Here is a 19,312-nt window from a genome sequence, read left to right as displayed (position 1 = left end):
GATCCCTGAACTCCTGGACCAAGTCAGAAAAGCATGCATATATACAAAGCTGGATCTTAGAGGAGCTTACCACTTGGTACGAGTAAAAGAGGGCGATGAATGGAAGACGGCCTTCCGCACCAAGTATGGGCTATTTGAATATCAGGTCATGCCCTTCGGACTTTGCAATGCCCCGGCCGCCTTTCAATATTTTATGAACGATGTCCTCAGAGAGCTCATAGATGTATGTGTTGTTGTTTACATTGACGACATCCTCGTTTATTCTTCATCGGAATCTGAACATCGGAAACACGTGAAAATGGTCCTCGAAAGATTGCGTCAACACAAACTTTTCGCTAAATTGGAAAAATGTGTTTTCAACGTGACTGAAGTTGAATTCTTGGGATTCATATTATCACCTGGCGGAGTGCGTATGGATTCAAAGAAGGTCGATGCAGTTCTCAAATGGCCATCACCATCCTCCGTAAAAGGTGTGCAAAGCATGTTAGGCTTCGCTAACTTTTACCGCAGGTTTATCCCCGAATTCTCTCGAATAGTTCAGCCCATCACTGCCTTGTTAAAGAAAAACAAACGTTTTGAATGGTCTACCGAGGCGGAACAAGCTTTCCAGGATTTGAAGACTAAATTTATCTCTGCACCAATCTTAAAACACCCTCGTCCCGAACTCCCCTACATCGTGGAAACTGATGCTTCAAGCCTTGCCATGGGGGCAGTTCTATCACAAAAGGACCCGGTAACCAATCAGTTGCATCCCGTGGCATTTTGATCCCGCAAATTCTCGCCTCCTGAAATCAATTACACGATTACTGACAAGGAACTTCTGGCTATCAAGTCTGCCTTCAAGGCTTGGCGGCATTATCTGCTGGGGGCCCGACACACTGTTACTGTGATTACGGATCACCGAAACCTGCAATATTTGAAGACCGCAAAAGCCCAATCCTCTAGACAACTCCGTTGGGCATTATTCTTTGCCGAGTTTGACTTCATAATTACTTATCGACCTGGTACAAAGAACGGTAAAGCCGATGCCCTTTCTCGGATGGGAGTGGAAGAACACTTGGTCAACCCTAAACCTGTACCAATCATTCCCGAACAAAGAATTCTGGGTGTAATCGCCACAGAATCCATAGAGGAAGTTAAGGATAAAGCCAGGCAACTTGTAACTCCAGCAGACATACAGAATTGGCATCTGCAGGGAAAGGACTTTGCAGTAAAGGACAACTTATTGTATTTCCAAGAACGATTATACCTACCCAGCACAGATTTACAGAAAAAAGTAATCTCTTGTTATCACGACTCTTTAATGGAAGGTCATCCCGGTATAGCCAAGACCTCAGAAAAGATCAAGCGCTACTTCTGGTGGCCGTCTTGGAAAAAAGATATCAGAGACTTTATAATGTCCTGTGGAGTATGCGCCCAAAACAAGAGTCAAAAGGAAAGACCAGCAGGCCTCTTACGCCCTATTGACATCCCACCTCGCCCTTGGCATACGCTTTCTATGGACTTCATCGCCGATCTACCTCCATGCTCCGGATACAATACGATTCTAGTAATCGTGGACTTATTCTCCAAGATGGCGCATTTCATTCCGCTCAAAGGCTTGCCAACAGCAGCAACTCTGGCCCGAGAATTTCTCGAAAACATCGTCCGACTGCACGGTTTTCCTTCGGTTCTAATTTCGGATCGAGGTAGTCAATTTATTTCTCATTTTTGGCGAAGTTGCTGTCGGTCGGCTCAAATTGATGTGAGACTATCAACCAGTCACCACCCTCAGACCGACGGACAAACCGAGAGGACCAATCAAACTCTGGAACAGTATTTACGCTGCATGCTGCAACAAACTGAAAAAACTTGGAAAGATATCCTTTGGATAGCCGAGTATGCCTACAATAACTCTGTCCATTCGGGAACTGGGAAAACCCCGTTTTTTCTTTTGTACGGCAGTCACCCTCGAACCTCGGAGTTGGATCCCCTCCAAGATCTTGAAACACCAGCAGTAGACTACCTGCATTCTACAATCACCCAAGCCTTTAAGGAAGCTGTTTCTCACCTTCAAAGGGCTAAAGAACAATACAAGAAAGGAGCAGATCAACATCGGAAGGAAGCCCCTCACTATCAAGTAGGGGATCAAGTCTGGTTATCCACCAAATATCTATCTCTAAAAGGGCCACGCACATTCAACCCAAGATACCTTGGTCCCTGTTCCATCACTAACATAGTAAACCCCGTAGCGGTCAAGTTGGACTTGCCCCCGCACATGAAGATACATCCGGTCTTCCACGTCTCTCTATTAAAACCCGTGCAACCTCAAACCCGACTAACCAAATCTCCAAAACCTATCCTAGTGGATGGAGAACTCGAGTTTGAAGTCAAAAGCATTCTGGACTCCAAGATCTCCAAATCTAAACTATTCTACCTAATTGACTGGAAAGGCTACGGCCCCCAAGAGAGATCCTGGGAACCTGCTGAATATGTCCACGCTCCTCGCCTAATCAAAAGATTTCACCGAACATTTCCTGACAAGCCAAAACCCCCGGAGAAGCCCGGTTTGGGAGGGGCCTTGAGGGGGGGTACTGTCATGATCTCTGCTTCCAAAAGGTCAGGGTTTTCCCAACTCCCTTGGAAGCAGATCCATAACCCAGGTTCCGAGTGCCAACCAGTCCCAATTGGGACCTTTTGGACCCAGTCCTGGCGCCAGTGGCACCAGGCTCATAAATATGCCCAGTCCCAGCGCTGGAAGCGCCGGGCTCATAATGCTTGGGTGGACTTACCTTCAGCAGACCATGCTGCTTACTTGCCTGCCGGTTGAGCCTCTGATCCTCTTCTGTTTGGAACTACTTTTCCTGTTGGGTGGGGCTGGAGCCACTCCCTAGATTCAGAACACTGGAACTCTTCTGGAAGGCAGGAACTCTTTTCTTACCAGGAACTCTTTTCTTACTTAGGCGTGGCTGTGGAAGGAGACACCTAAGCACTACAGGAGGCTATTTAAACCACACCCGGTGGATGAATCTTGCTTTGCGTTATTCTGCAACCTCAGCAGCAGAACGCTCATCGTGTCTTCTGCATCCGGTCCTGGGCCTAAGGAAAAAGGCTTACCATCCTGAATCCAGTCTTCAGCAACACCTATAAAGACAAGAAAGAACAGGTTAGCATTCCGGCATCTGAAAGGCAAAGGCTTACCATCCTGAATCCAGTCTTCAGCAACACCTATAAAGACAAGAAAGAACAGGTTAGCATTCCGGCATCTGAAAGGCAAAGGCTTACCTACTCTTCGTGCGCTCCGGAGGTCTTCACACTGCATTCCGGCATCTGAAAGACAAAAGTTTACCAACTCTTCGCACGCTCCGGAGGCCTTCGGCGCTGCATCCCGCATCTGAAAGACAAAACAAGGTGCGTTTAAAGACATTGGGGAACTTTAATACTCACGTGCCATTACTCCTTTCCACATCTAATCCAGTGGGTATTCCGGCACCCTGCAGCCGCTCCGAACTCGTACCTGCAAAATAAAAAGACAGTTAGAGCGCATAGTGAAGCAGGCAACAAGCGCTTACTTACATGCTTCCAGGCGCTTCTATTCATCACACGGGCTCCATCTTCAACTCACTTCAGCCCGTCATCCGCCATCGCCGGAACCCTGCAAAACAAGAGACATCATTACTAAAGACTTTAAAGATATTTGAATGACTCGAAACTTACCGTTCGTGCAGTAAACGACGGACAGCAGTCCTCTGAAGTCAAGAGGCCTGCGCTACCTATCCAGTGAAGAAAGTGGTTACAGCACCCTGCCCCGAGGCAGATGGAGAGCTCGGCATTCACTTACCTAAGGTGAGAGCGTTAACCTTTGGGGGTCTACAGGAGAGGAGAAGAGGAAAGAGATAGGGACACCCCAATAACCCCAGTTCATTAACCCCATATTTTCTATCTGCAGACATCTTACTCTACACGTCAGGCATACAGTGCACAGAGGTCCAGCCCAAAGAGCCAACCGGGTGCTACACATCACCTTTGAAGATACGGTAGTCGCCCAGTCAAGACCGGCGCCTCTGCGAGAATCAGGTGAGCGTTACAATGTATCAACAAACATAAGTCTTGTATTAGGAACAAGAACATGACATCAGCAGTTGCCAGACACTTGTCAGACAAAAATATCAGTGTGGTATGGATGAAATTCCAAATACTAGAAGTCATAGAAGAACGCGATCCGAGGCAAGATATGAAGAAACTAAGAGGACAATGCAAATCATACTGGATTGATCAATTAGATGCTCTAGCACCCAACGGCATGAATGAAGAATGTGACCTGAACTCTTTTCTGTGATTACACAACAGAAACCTCATAACTTACCCATCCGGAAATTGGGATATGATGACATTTTCCCACACCGTCCTGATGACATAACTGTAACTGAGCAAGCCAGCAATGACTTTTGTTATGATCACACAACAGTAATGTTTCAATTGATCAAGTATCTTGTACACTGATGCTTTCAGCCTAGGGCTATGCAGATTTCCACAGATAACAGACCTGATCAGAGCTATTCACACACAATCTCTGCAACCTGCATGAGATACAAATGATACTGTGGGAACTAAGTATTTTTTTGATGAAACATTAAGCACTAAAACGCTGACGATAGGCAGATGTCAATTTTTCCACACAAAGGTTGAGAAGACACACCTCAAGGGTGGCGTAAACCCAATGAGCATTGGCCTACTTGACAAGGGATCTGTTATGAGCTTTTAAGCAACAGACTCCAACAACAACAAAAAAGGGGGTACTCTTAAGCACTAGCCACCACCATCATGATCTCTGAATATAGGACAGAGGGAGAAGATAAGCATAAAAAGATATACCTTTAACAGAGATAGAAGTGGGTGGCTTTAGACAGAGAAGATGTGATTTTTGAGATCCATTATATATGGTTTATCACTTTTAGGTGTCGCAGCTAAGAGCCGACAGTAGACACAGCATTCCCCACACAGACGAGTTAGCAATAAAGATACACTGCATACACACGCAATATTATCACTCTCATTTTTACACTTATTTTTATTTTTATTTTTACCTTTTTCTCATTTTATTTCCTACTGAAGTTACTCCTAACACAACATTTTCATTTAATTTACATTTTTACATCACCCATAGAGTCACGAGAGCGAGAGCACTTGCATTCGTACACAGTTGTCACTAGTGATACCCTCACCAAGATGGCTGCTCGTGTTCCTCAAAGGCAGCCATCTTGTCAGGCAAGGCAGGTTACAGCAACCATAGCAATGGGGAAGCAACACAAGTCTTATGACTAGCCACACCAGATAGCTAACTGTTCGTCATACTGAGGCCACGCACAACGCACCAAAGAAATGCCTTCACATTAGATACCGGTAAAACTCTGATTCACCAAAAGAATCCACTTAGGGACATAGGAACATGAATCACTTTAATTGAATTCTCTACATCTTTTCAGAGAGTGCGCTACTGGGCAGTGCTGCATACAACACAACAACAAATAGGTCAGTTACACCGGGATGAAATCACACAGAGCATGATATTTTTATATTGAACAGCCACATTATCATCACCTCGCCAGCACACGGGGACACTCAGTTATAAATAGTATAAGGCACGAGTTACTAGTAGACGGGAACAATAAAGACATGAGGTGAAATTAAGGCATGCATAGAATCGACCAATGTCATGGTTAAAGGCTAAACATTGTAATGAGAATTAATGCAACAGAGCTAACTAAGTGACTCAGGGTTCTTATGTACCTTTATTTCTTTTTATGTTTTCCTACATCTTCTCTGATTTGTCTGTACGTTCTGTCTGTGTCTGTATTGTGGCCATTGAACTACATGATCACACAGTTGAACATGCATGACTTCTTTGTTATAATGCTTCATGACATGCAATCATTACCCCTACTGATCTGTATTGCTGACCACCATTTGAATATTGCTGTTCTGTTTTCATGATGCATTCTGTTTAATGTTCTGGTTTTTGAACCATTGCAAGTTCATATTGTTTTTGTGGTAATATAAAAAATGTATGATTGATGAACTTTTGATCAGGCGAGGAAATTAGGCTGTAATGAAGGACGTTTGCAGTCTGAAATGCATTGGCAATTTCTCGCATCTGCATTGAAATTGATTTGAATTAAAATAGCAAAACTCGAAAATCAACATGTATTATGAAACTTTTTTGATTCTATATACTTAACTGTAAGGTTCTTTTCACTTTTGACAAGTTTACGGAAACCCGCTGTGGTAAATAGGGTGTGCAGCCCACGCCGAAGGCTAATTTGCCTAGGTCTCCCTTACTCACTTTGTTCCTTTGCCTAAATTAACCGCAGCAGCAGAAATGGCCCAAGTTTCTTTTTGAAAATCTTCAGACTCCATGGCTTACCCTCTACCATCATCTCTGACCAGTGCACCTAGTACGTTTCAAAGTTCTGGGCAGATTTATATTGAGCATTGGCATTAAAAGAGCCCTGTCATCTCGATATCACCCTCAAACTGATGGGGTTACTGAAAGAATTATTGGGTTACCTTACTTGCGGTTGCAGAGTTTTCATATAACAATACTGTCCTCTCCTGAATGAAACAGACTCCTTTATTTTGCTTCTAGGGATTTCATCCCACTGTTTTCCCCTTGAGTACTCATGAAAAGACTGTTATACCCTGCCTTGAGCAATGGGTCTCGGATCTACACTCCATATAAAAAGAAGATGTAGTTCATCTTGAAGTGCCTCAACAAACCACCCAAAAATGTTCTGATCGCAGAAGAAGAGCGGCCCCTTCTTATTGTGTCTGGTTTTCATCCAAACATTTACCAAGACACCTATGCCCTTTGAAATTATCACCCAAGTATTTTGGGCCATTCCGCGTCTGACAAAACATTAATCCAGTGGCATATCGACTGCAACTAGTACCTACTTGGCGCAGGATACATCCTTTTTTAAATATATCCTTATTGAAAAACTACTATCAGCCGTCCATCCAAGTAAAGTTGCCACCTGTGATTCTTGCTATCACCGTGGACGCCTCCAATACCTGGTAGATTGGAAGGGATATTCTCCGAGTGACCGTTCATGGGAGCCAATCTCTAACATTCCTGCCCCTCTCCTCATCTGGAGATTTCACCATTTACATCCAGGGAAGCCCAGGGGGCTAGAACATCGGAAGGTCCAAATGGAGACACACCCTGCTGCATCTCATGCTTGCTCCACTCTTAGATAGCGTCCCTTTTCACCAATTCACATGTCGCCACATCCTGCTCTCCATGGCAACACGCACTGCCCACTGGACGCTGTCTTGGCGTCTCTTCCAGCTTCGTCTCTGCTGTCAATATCAAGCTGGGGGTGGATCGAGATGATGCGTCTCAACGCTAAGGTATGCCTGCCTTTGCTCTGCGCTTTGTTATTTTCCTTGCTTTCTTCCTTGTCCTGCTCCGTGTGTTTCTCCCTCTGCTTCATTCCTGAATCTAATTCACTTATTGCCTTGCTGCCGATACTTGTTTGCCTTCGATTGTCCTTTGCCTGGAATTACTTTTCACCCTGAAATCTTGTGGATATTTGATGCCAGCCTGCTACCTAAAAAACCTGAACAGGTTTTTCCCCCTCCGTTGAGGGTTTTTCCTGTCTGGTTACTCGCCCAGGGTGTTCCCCCTGCCTGGGGATTCCCAAGTCAGGCAGGATGGCATCTGGAGAGAGTCGCCCCTACCTAAACGACTCAGTCCTGAAGCAAGGATCATTGACGTAGGACCCTTGTCGCTCCATCAGATTCCAAACCACAGGTGAGATCTACAGCCTGCAGCAGATCTCCTGATCATTCTACCGACATTGTGGACAGTAGGGGCACAGACCTTGAAGTTTCATGGCAAGGGGAAGAAGTGAGTCTAGTGGGTATAATTTCCAAATAAATAAATATGAATGTAGTTTAAATGGGGCAATAGTTATATTTATTATTATTTCACCTCATTATTTGGGAGGAGGTGTTCACGGTCGTGGTGTGGTATTATAACACAGGCGGGGCTGAAAGGGGCTGTGATTTGCTACAGGGCCAGGCATTAATTGCAGTGATGGCATGCAACTCAGGGATGGGTAGGGAGCAGGGGCACAGCGGGGCAGGGTGGATTGGCAGATAGGGTTCGGTGGTATATCGCAAGTAGGGCATAACGGGTGGAGGGGGCAAGGGTCCCCATTAGGGAGGGCAATGGTAGGGTTCGGAAGGCATATTCGGGGGAGGTAAGGAGACCCAGGTGCAGGAGAAGGGGGGTTAAAGGGAAGTGGGTTGGCAGGTCAGTGATAAGTAACAGGGGCAAAGGCAGGAAGACTGGGGGGCTTAGGATTCAGATGCTCCAGCCATTGACAAGGGAGATGTGTGGGCATAAAGGTGTACAGGGGAGCTCCAGAATTAAAGGAGGTATGGGCATGATGCCATGCCCTGCAACAAGTCACATCATTGGAGGGGCTAGGACGGTTCCCCAGAGAACCATGGCCAGGCGACAGAGAGGGAACAGTACAGCACCTGGGATTTCTACAATGGCAAGTACCAGCAGTACCAGCCCCGTGGCATTAGCGGGTCCTGCTGCGGTTCTTCCTCGGCTTTCTACGGCACTCCTCGTTGCTCCCGCCTGTTCACTGGGGGTTTCCAACCGTCCCACAGCCTTTGGGCGGCGCCCTTCACAGAATGCAGAGGCACACAGAGGAACCGTGTTCAGAAGCCTGGGAACTAGGTTTAGGATGGACGGAGTTTAGCGCGGTAAGCTTTACCTGCTCAAATCTGTGTTGGCCTGCAGTAAGCCTCCTGGATAAGCTCTTGCTTGATGGAGACAAAACAATCTTTACTCTGTGATTGATCACTTGTAACTCGTGGCTAGGGTACTCCACCCACTCCAAGTGCCCTCACACGACTCTTTGTTGGCTGTCATGGCCTCAGGCGAAGATTGCAGAGGGAATGGGGTGTCAGACCCATTTTATGGGCACATGGTGGACATGTGCCTGCAAGATTGTTTGAGGGGTACCGAGAAACAGGATTCTGGGGAATTAGCCCCTACCCCTGATGTACCTACCCAACTCGAACAATGGCCCCTTCTCATGGCCAATATTGCCAAGGAACTCCTTCTTTGCACCAGCCCCTTCAACCTGGCTACTCTCGTGGACGCACGAAAGGACTGGGTCCTTGATTTATGCCAATCAAATGCCTCCCTGATCCCCCAGGCGGGTGTGACCACCAGTCCGGTGGTGTCTTCACCATCTTTTAAAGCAGACATTGCATGCCAAATAAATTTACATAGGGCCACAAGAGATCAGGACACGCAAACTGGTCCCCCCATTGAGCATTCCCTAGGAGCCAATGGCCCTACATTAGTCTCCGAAGAAAGAGTCAACTGCCCCGTGGCAGACCTTATAAAATCAGCACAGGAATTATCTTCACTGGCTCCTACCCCATGCCAATATGCAGTTAAACACTTTGTAATGGGTATCGTCGGATCCAAGAAGCCACCCCAACAGCGTTTGCACAAAAAATAAATCACAGATGCCTAAAATAACTGATCCGTGCACTTTTGATTTCATCATGGACCAAAGGAACATTGTTATCACCAACATCCCGAGACAGGAAGGAATTGAATCCAAACAAACCCTATGTCTTAAAGTCCTCGCTTGGCTGCAACAGAGAACCAGTCCTGGGGTCGTCAGAATGGCTGGATGATGGTCTTACGCAGACTTGATCTAAGTGTCTGGTGTAGTCACTCTAACTCTTACTGTGTCATAGTCGGCTGTGGGGGTAGTTCTCTGCCGGCTTATTTAAGACGATGTAAATATGTCCCTAAAGGAGCCTCGCACTGTAACCGAATACTGTAAGGTGCTTTCATGTTTCTCCTTTATTGATCATTGACCACCTTGTTAGCACCCTACCTGGATAATAGCTATCCTTATACTGTCTACCTCTGGCTGTTCTGGACTTCCCGCATCCTTCCTTATTTTTACTTTCCTTAAATTTATAATTCTATGTTTTATATGGCTGATGTTGTATTTACTTTGTATTTGTCTTTGTCTGCGCCCTCACGCCTCAGGGTCCAAGGCTGCGCGATATAAATAAATTTGATTTGATTTGAAGTTCAGAAGCGTTGGGGTGAATGGCACATGCTAAGATGAAATGGAGCAACCAAGCATGTTTTCTTTCTTTCCACAGCAAGAGTACTCTGGTAATAGGAGAGAAGAGGATGGTAGATGGCGTTGCCAGGAAGATGGAAAAGGAGAAGAGCATGGAAGAGAATGGCCAAGGTATGGAGTGAACACTGAGGTACAGTGGATAATTGAAGACACTTCTGAGTGAGTACCCGGGTTTGAATACTGAATCCAGCAAGAGGAGGAACACGATACAGCATATGGGCATAACAAATCCTTTGGGGGGTGGGGGAGGCACATGTAACACGAGCAGCAAAGGAGGGAAGATGCAAAAGGGAGTTTGTAGATCTCTGTCAGATGCTGCACAGGGCGGTGAGAGTCGTAGAAGGGACCAAAGAGGAGTGGGGGTTGGTGACGAGAGCCAGGGTACAGGTGAACATAGAGATTTTGGACCTTACCACTTATATATTCAGGTGTTACCGCGATGAATCCCTCAGAGGAGTATGGCGCTGTTTAAATACACAGAGGTCATCAAGAAGGCATCAGCGATTCGCGTGGGTGAGGTAGAGTGAAGATTTTAGAGCCAGGCTACGAGTGGACTAGAGCGTGATATAGGGGGAGTTGGAGAGGGATCTCGGGCTACATGGGAAGGTGCCTGTGTCCCTGATGCCTGCCTTGCATGTGTCAAGCAGTTTTTTACTCTGGAATTTCAGGTCCCCTTATTGGCCACCCTGCAAAGATGGGAGTGGGGCTAGCTGCAGGAGGCAGCAGTTAACCGTATGTTGGGCGTTTAATGAAGCAGCCTGCTTCCGGGCGATCAGCGACTTCCGACACGAGTGTAGTAGATTCACGGGGCGATACCATGTCATGCATTGTTTGTGGCCAGACTGGAACAGGGGTGGGGGCATGGAGACAGAGAGAGAGAGGGGAAGTATGAAGGGCCCATGCTCCAGTTAAGATGGGACCAGGTGCTTCAATGGGTACAGTTTTACCCAGAGGGACAGCACACCTTGGGGGACGAGTTTCAGGAGGGGTTTTAGTTGGGCTACCGGGGTCCCAGGGTGAGACGACAGGCAGAGAATTTAAGTCAGCAAAGGTACGGCTGTAGATAGGGAAGCAGAATATGGTGAAAGAGGTTGATGACGGGAAGAGTGGTTTAGAGACGCGGCCATACAGAAGTTGCATTTAATTAGTAGAAGTAATTTACATGGATGGGAGGGGTAGACTAATGGGCAAGACATTGAAACAATGTATGTGGAGCGTGAGAGAGCTAGTCAGAGTTGTGGCACCGTTAGGTAAATTTCACCCGACGTTGTGGGACCCGTGAGCGGGCAGAAGTGGTACATTACTCCAAAAGGAAATAACAAGTGTAGACAGCACCCAGTGACGCAGACGGATGAAGAGGTAGTACGCAGGGTCGCTGGAAGTGAAAATTGAGGGTTGTTAGTGCTGTTCGGATGGACAGGTTTGCCCAGGGTTACAAGAAAGAGGAAGAGGTAGGAAAGAAGGACGAGCGTTGGGTCGAGGAGAAGACATGGAGAAAGTTTGGAACAATGTGGGGTTATGAAGGGGAAATTTGAACTAGAAGTGCAGAAGGATGAAAACTCACCTGTGCCCCTTGGGCATGTGTGTTCCAGCAGCCGTTCAGGAATGCATATATGACATTTGAACCTGCTCTGCTGCTGAGTGGCAGGTTCTGGGGATGTCAGGAGCAAGTCAGATCAAAGGTACATGGGTGCTCTATGCTTTTGACATGGAGCATTATGAAAGGGGGTCTGATTGGCAGGCCTCCTTTTTAGAAACACAATTACCTGCATCATTTATTGTAAAAGATCTAAAAGGTCCCATCTATCCCTCCCTCACAGATAGCATTTTGCCACACTGCCTTTGCCTTCTCTTTAAATTGCACACTACACCTGCACCAACAGGAACCTCCTTCTCTAAAGTAGACAGATGAACAAAGGAGCAGCAGGTGCTGCCTCTGAGTGGGCCACTATTGGAATCCTGAAAGGTCAGGGCCCAATGCTAGGAATCAGAGTTAGGGCTGTGCATCCAGCCCCCTACCTGCCTCTGTGAGCTTCCTCGGGCGGAGAGAGACTTGGGAGAGGAAGCTGATGCTTTTTAAGCAGAGCCCCCAAGACATTTGATTTCGCCTGTGCACTTGTGGAAATGCACTGCAGGATACTCAAACACATTGAGGATTGCACAGGAGTGATTAGCATACAATCAATCACGAGTTGGGTGGTAACCCTTAAATGCGGCAGTAAAGCTATTACCGCCACTTTAAGGGTCCACCCAATCACGACTCTGGCAGCATTTACCCCCAGCTCCAACCTGGAGGTAAATGTGCCGGAAAATTTCCCATTTTGTGGTGCAATTAGTGTTGCGCTATTAGCCTAAAATTCCCCTTTGGGACCAGTGGACCCAATGGGGAATGGGGAATTACAGTTAACGCCCAACTCTTCATCTGGTGCTAATAGCGCAGGACCAGTTGGCAGTAATGCTATTAGCGCAGGCGGTAACCCAGCGGTAATACCGCCGGTTTACCGGCCAACTCGTGATGAGCCCCAATGTGTGAAAGACCTGAATTCATGGAAAAGTCAGCCTCAGCCCAAGCAGAGCAGCTAGAGCCTCATTCCTGTACACTGGATCTGTAGCACTGTGTATACATGGCTCATGGATTGCAGATATGTTCCTGTTAGGGTGAGTGTTGTGACACATGAAGGAGCAGCAAGCCCAGTGTGCATTACCTGCTCAGAAGGTTTCACCCAACAGAAAAGCCACCCGGTCCTGCGGTTCGTGTTATTCCTGTATCTACCATGCTTTGGACTTCAGGTGAGCACTGATTGCGCTGTTGTATCATTCCCCTCCAAACTCCAGTCCCCACCACCTGTCCAACTCCTACCTCGAATGGCACTTTAAAGCAGAGTCTGTGTCTAGCACATAATAAAATACTCCGTCAATGAATAAGTAAATCTATTTCTTTAAGTATAGGGTATTGGTCTGCTGCCACTTTCCAGCTGCTTCTAAGAGGCGTTTTTTTTTTTTTTAAATCTAGGGCTCCAGGTCCATGTGTCTACACCAGCGCTATGATACCGTATGCCACATTTACACAAGTCATTCTATTAACCTTGAAAGAGTAGAAACGGGGTCCATGTCTGCACTCTGGCGGGAGCTGGGAGACGCGGTATAATGTATGGTCCTCAGATTAAAGATAGTGTTGCGCCAAGCCTGACGCGGCCCTGACCGTATCAAAGAAATGCCACAGGAATCCTTGACAGGATGTTACTGATGATGGCGAACGTACCATCGGTAGAAAATGTGAAACGCGAGTATGCAGATATAGGTATCATAGCTGCTTCAGATAGAGGCGTAGGAAGCAGAGAAAGGCAACGTGGAAGCAAAGTTCAGAAAGCACACTGATACAATCCGGCGCCCCCAGCGAATGGAAACATTTGAGATGGGCCTTCCTGGGCGAACCTTGCAATGCACGAGGCCTGCAAGCGCAGCAAGGGTTGAGGAGCGGGGCGCGGTGACGGACTGATTGCTGGAGGCGTCGGCGTCTTGCAGCGCGTGCACCGAATGGCTCTGCTTACATTTATTTATTTATGTTTGAAGGTTATACAGCGCACCAAGCCCAAAGGCATCTGGGCGCTTACTTACAGAGTAGAAAAGTTACATTTACATTTGTTACACAGAGCATGTATAAGACAGGCATAGCACGTGATAATGACAACACTGGTAGAAAAGCTATACAGAGTGAGGTATACATTCAACTGCTCTCCATGCGGACATGGCAAGATGTGCCATGCTAGGTGCCAGGCAGTATGCCCAGGATGTGTTTTCCCTTTACTTTCCGCCGGGGCCTGCAAACAAAAAATATTAAAAAATAGGAGAAACCTATTTTCTCGACCCAGTACTGAAGAATGTCTATACTGACGCCGTGTAGATATAGTTGGTGTGGAAAGGTAAGTAAAGTGGGCCTAAAACAAGAAAAAAGCGTGAAACTTCGGACGGGTTGTGACGAGTGAGGATAAAGAGGGCTTTCGATTGAAATCTCCATTAAGCAAAACGAAATGAACAACCTTTTCTCGTTTTCAAGGAGTTACAAAAATAACCCGGTCACAAAACTGATATTAAACCGCTTTCTGGCACTTCTAGTCCCAGAATGCAAAAGCAACAACACTCCATAAACTCCATAAAGTTGTGTTAGGTGTTTCTCCCTTGTGTAACTGTTTTACATATCTGTATGGGTGGGCTGCAACCTGCAGGAGACCTGAGTAGGGAGATTAACACCTCACTGCACACATGTGCATCATAGTATCACCCCAGGGGGAAACATAGATGGCCCCAGTGAAAACCCATGGATGGTCCCTCAAAGGGAGAAAGCTAAAACAGTGCACGTAGTTAAATAAACAAACACAGTCTGGCGTTTGAAAATAAGCGGGATCCACTTACCTTTATACAATTGAATGCTTTAAATCAAACATTAATACATATCTGCCATATGCCTTGTTGAAACCTTCAATGAGTCTTTCTCGTTTAACACAGAATGGGAACAGTGTTTAACAATTTACAGTCCGATTCAAGGAATTAATGTGTGCCGAAAATTCCGGCGCAGAGGTGCCAAAACGTGCGAATCGCAGTGCAAGTGCGAAAATCGCAGGGAAACCAGCGCACATCGATTCATGGAAGTCCGTGCGCGAGAAAATTATTAGATGTGCGCTGAAAAAGTGCGCAGCGCACGCCGGCGCACAGGTCATCCAACGGCGTGCGCCATGGCCACAGCGAAATCGCACATAGCGCGGCGCACATAACAAAAGTAGGCGGAACACGGGGCGTAACACTCGGAATGGGGAAAAACGCGTGAAAATATGGCCATCACGGGGGAAGTACAGGAGGCAAGTGCGCAGAATGCCCACACGCTCGCCTACAACTCGTATTCATGGAATCGAATAGGGCAAACCAGCGCACGGTCAAAGACGCGCACAGGGCCAAACAAGTCCGCCACAAGAAAGCAGGCGGTAGCGTCCCTGCACCTGAAATAAATGTGCGCCAAAATTTGCGCTTACAAAAAGCACCTATATACAGCTATGATGAATGATCCATACTGTGGCCCTCTAGGACAAATGAGGTGCAAAGGGGTACCGACAAACACGGACACCCGCTGCGTGAAAAATAGCATGTGCGTGTATTTCGGGGTGCGCGGGAAGTTCCACACGCGATTGGCCTGGGTATGTGTATTTCGGGGTGCGCGGGAAGCTCCAGACGCGATTGTCCATGGTACGTGTATTTCGGGGTGAGCGTGAAGTTTCACATGCGATTTCAGCACGGTATGTGTATTCCAAGGTGTGCGGGAAGTTTCACACGCGAATTTGCAGGGTACGTGTATTTCGGTGTGCGCGTGAAGTTCCACACGCGATTCCAGCAGTGTACGTGTACTCTGGGTGCGTGGGAAATTCCACACGCGAATCCAGCAGCATACGTGTATTTCGGGGGTGCCGGGGAGTCCTACACTTGAATTGGCCATGTGGATCCTCCCAGCTGTTTCTTCTACACCCTCCACGGCCCCTGCAGGCGGGCCACACCACAGGAGACTACCCTGCACCCCTGCACATGTCCCGCAGGCAGCCCATCCACCTTGGCCATGCCCCCCAGCCAACCCACATGTCACCTTGCACTACTGCCCACTAACGCATGTCTCTCAGCACCCCCACCCCCCAGCATCCAGGGGCACCCTCCACCAGGCCCCCACTCATGTTTCCCAGCACCCCCGTCCCCCAGCAGTCAGGGGCACCCTCCACCAGGCCCCACTCATGTCCAACTCATGTCCCCCTGCACCCCCACACCCAAGCAGTCAGGGGCACCGTCCACCAGGCCCCCACTCATGTCTCCCAGCACCCCCACCCCCCAGCATCCAGGGGCACCCTCCACCATGCACCCACACATGTCTCCCAGCAGCCCCACCCCCCAGCATCCAGGGGCACCCTCCACCAGGCCCCCACTCATGTCTCCCTGCACCCCCACCCCCCAGCATCCAGGGGCACCCTCCACCAGGCCCCCACTCATGTCTCCCAGCACCCCCACCCCCCAGCAGTCAGGGGCACCCTCCACCAGTCCCCCACCCATGTCTCCCTGCACCCCCACCCCCCAGCATCCAGGGCCACCCTCCACCAGGCCCCACTCATGTCCAACTCATGTCCCCCTGCACCCCCACCCCCAGCAGTCAGGGGCACCCTCCACCAGGCCCCCACTCATGTCTCCCAGCACCCCCACCCCCCAGCAGTCAGGGGCACCCTCCACCAGGCCCCCACTCATGTCTCCCTGCACCCCCACCCCCCAGCATCCAGGGGCACCCTCCACCGGGCCCCCACTCATGTCCAACTCATGTCCCTCTGCACCCCCACCCCCCAGCAGTCAGGGGCACCCTCCACCAGGCCCCCACTCATGTCCCCCTGCACCCCCACCCCCCAGCAGTCAGGCGTAGGAAGCAGAGAAAGGCAACGTGGAAGCAAAGTTCAGAAAGCACACTGATAAAATCCGGCGCCCCCAGCGAATGGAAACATTTGAGATGGGCCTTCCTGGGCGAACCTTGCAATGCACGAGGCCTGCAAGCGCAGCCAGCCAGGGTTGAGGAACGGGGCGCGGTGACGGACTGATTGCTGGAGGCGGTCGGCGTCTTGCAGCGCGTGCACCGAACGGCTCTGCTTACATTTATTTATTTATGTTTGAAGGTTATACATGTCTCCCTGCACCCCCACCCCCCAGCATCCAGGGGCACCCTCCACCAGGCCCCACTCATGTCCAACTCATGTCCCCCTGCATCCTCACCCCCCAGCATCCAGGGGCACCCTCCACCAGGCCCCCACTCATGTCTCCCTGCACCCCCACCCCCCAGCATCCAGGGGCACCCTCCACCAGGCCCCACTCATGTCCAACTCATGTCCCCCTGCACCCCCACCCCCCAGCAGTCAGGGGCACCCTCCACCAGGCCCCACTCATGTCCAACTCATGTCCCCCTGCACCCCCACCCCCCAGCAGTCAGGGGCACCCTCCACCAGGCCCCCACTCATGTCCAACTCATGTCTCCCAGCACCCCCACCCCCCAGCAGTCAGGGGCACCCTCCACCAGACCCCCACTCATGTCCAACTCATGTCCCCCTGCACCCCCACCCCCAGCAGTCAGGGGCACCATCCACCAGGCCCCCACTCATGTCTCCCTGCACCCCCACCCCCCAGCATCCATGGGCACCCTCCACCAGGCCCCACTCATGTCCAACTCATGTCCCCCTGCACCGCCACCCCCCAGCACCCAGGGGCACCCTCCACCAGGCCCCCACTCATGTCTCCCAGCACCCCCACCCCCAGCATCCAGGGGCACCCTCCACCAGGCCCCCACTCATGTCTCCCAGCGCCCCCACCCCCCAGCATCCAGGGGCACCCTCCACCAGGCCCCCACTCATGTCTCCCAGCACCCCCACCCCCCAGCATCCAGGGGCACCCTCCACCAGGCCCCCACTCATGTCCCCCTGGACCCCCACCCCCCAGCAGTCAGGGGCACCCTCCACCAGGCCCCCACTCATGTCTCCCTGCACCCCCACCCCCCAGCAGTGCGATTTGCCTGGGTACGTGTATTTCAGGGGTGCGCGGGTAGTCTTACACGCGATTTCATCAGGGTACGTGTATTATGGGTCCGTGTGAACTTCCACACGCGATATCAGCAGGGTACGTGTATTACGGGGTTCGTGTGAACTTCCACATGCGATATTAGCAGGGTACGTGTATTACGGGGTTCGCGTTAACTTCCACACGCAATATCAGCAGGGTACGTGTATTATGGGGGTTCGCGTTAACTTCCACACGCGATATCAGCAGGGTACGTGTAATACGGGTTTGCGTGAACTTCCACACGCGACTGGGCCTGGGAGAGCGTGTTACGTGTATTCTTGGGGTGGGCAGGAAGATTTACACGGTCGCCTACAACGCGCCAAAAAAAAAAGGTCCAATCCGGAAACACGTACGCCAGCATGAAGCAGGCGCACGTCCCGCGCAGCATAAAAGTGTGCGCAAACAACAAACAAGCTCGGACGCCAGGATGAATATACCGTTCCTAGCAGCAGTGGCCGTGGGATACCGCAGGAGGAGGAGGATAGTCAGGGCCAGAATCTTCACACCCAGAACCAGCCTTTTTGGTATGCCTGATGACCAGGTGTATGGGAGGTACAGGTTTCCACCTCACATAATACTCGACCTGGTCAGTGAGTGGGAGGATGACCTCACATCACCCACCCTGTGCTTCCAAGCACTGAGCCCCCTGCAGAAGGTCCTCAATGTACTGCACTTCTTGGCTACCGGATCATTTCAGCGGACAAGTGCCATAGTGGGGGGGGGTCACAGGCCACGCAGTCACGGTGCCTACACCAGGTGTTGGCCATCATCACTGCACGCCCATCAGTCCGCAGGCACATATACCTGCCCAGAACACCTGCAGAAAAGCAGGCTGTCAGCCAGGATTTCTACAGGGTGGCACAATTCCCCAAAGTGCTAGGTGCCATTGATTGCACCCATGTGGCTCTACGTCCCCCCAGGGCATCTGAGCACATCTATCGAAACCGCAAGCACTGGCATTCCATCAACGTCCAGGTAGTATGTGATGCCAAGGGAATCATCACCTCAGTATATGCCAACTATCCAGAGTCCACCCACGACAGCTTCATTTACAGGATGTCAACCCTAAACCGGGACATGGAAGCTGGGCGGCATGGGGATGCATGGCTGCTTGGTGAGTATAAATGCCACAGCACACGCATGCATGACAGAAACAGAGTAATGTCACTACCCCACTAATGATCCCCATCACCACCTCCCCAGGGGACAGTGCCTACCCTCTGAGCACCCACATGATGATGCCAATTCGGAACCCCATCACGCCTCCCGAGGTAAGATACAACACAGCCCATATTGCAACCCGGGGCATAGTGGAGCGCACATTCGGAGTGCTCAAGTCACGCTTTCGCTCCCTTGACCGTTCTGGTGGGCAGCTGTTATGCGCTCCCCCAGTAGTGTGCAGGATCATAGTGGCAGCATGTGTCCTGCACAATGTTGCAACATGCCGGGGCCTGGCTGTGGACATGGTGGTGCCCCCACATCCCCAACCACATGCACGCCCGCTGCGCATGGGA

This window comes from Ambystoma mexicanum, chromosome 1q (genome assembly GCF_040938575.1).
Source record: "Ambystoma mexicanum isolate Mex_15411 chromosome 1q, UKY_AmexF1_1, whole genome shotgun sequence".
NCBI lineage: Eukaryota > Metazoa > Chordata > Amphibia > Caudata > Ambystomatidae > Ambystoma > Ambystoma mexicanum.
The sequence above is the reverse complement of the archived record's forward strand: the minus strand, read 5'-3'. Positions refer to the sequence as shown.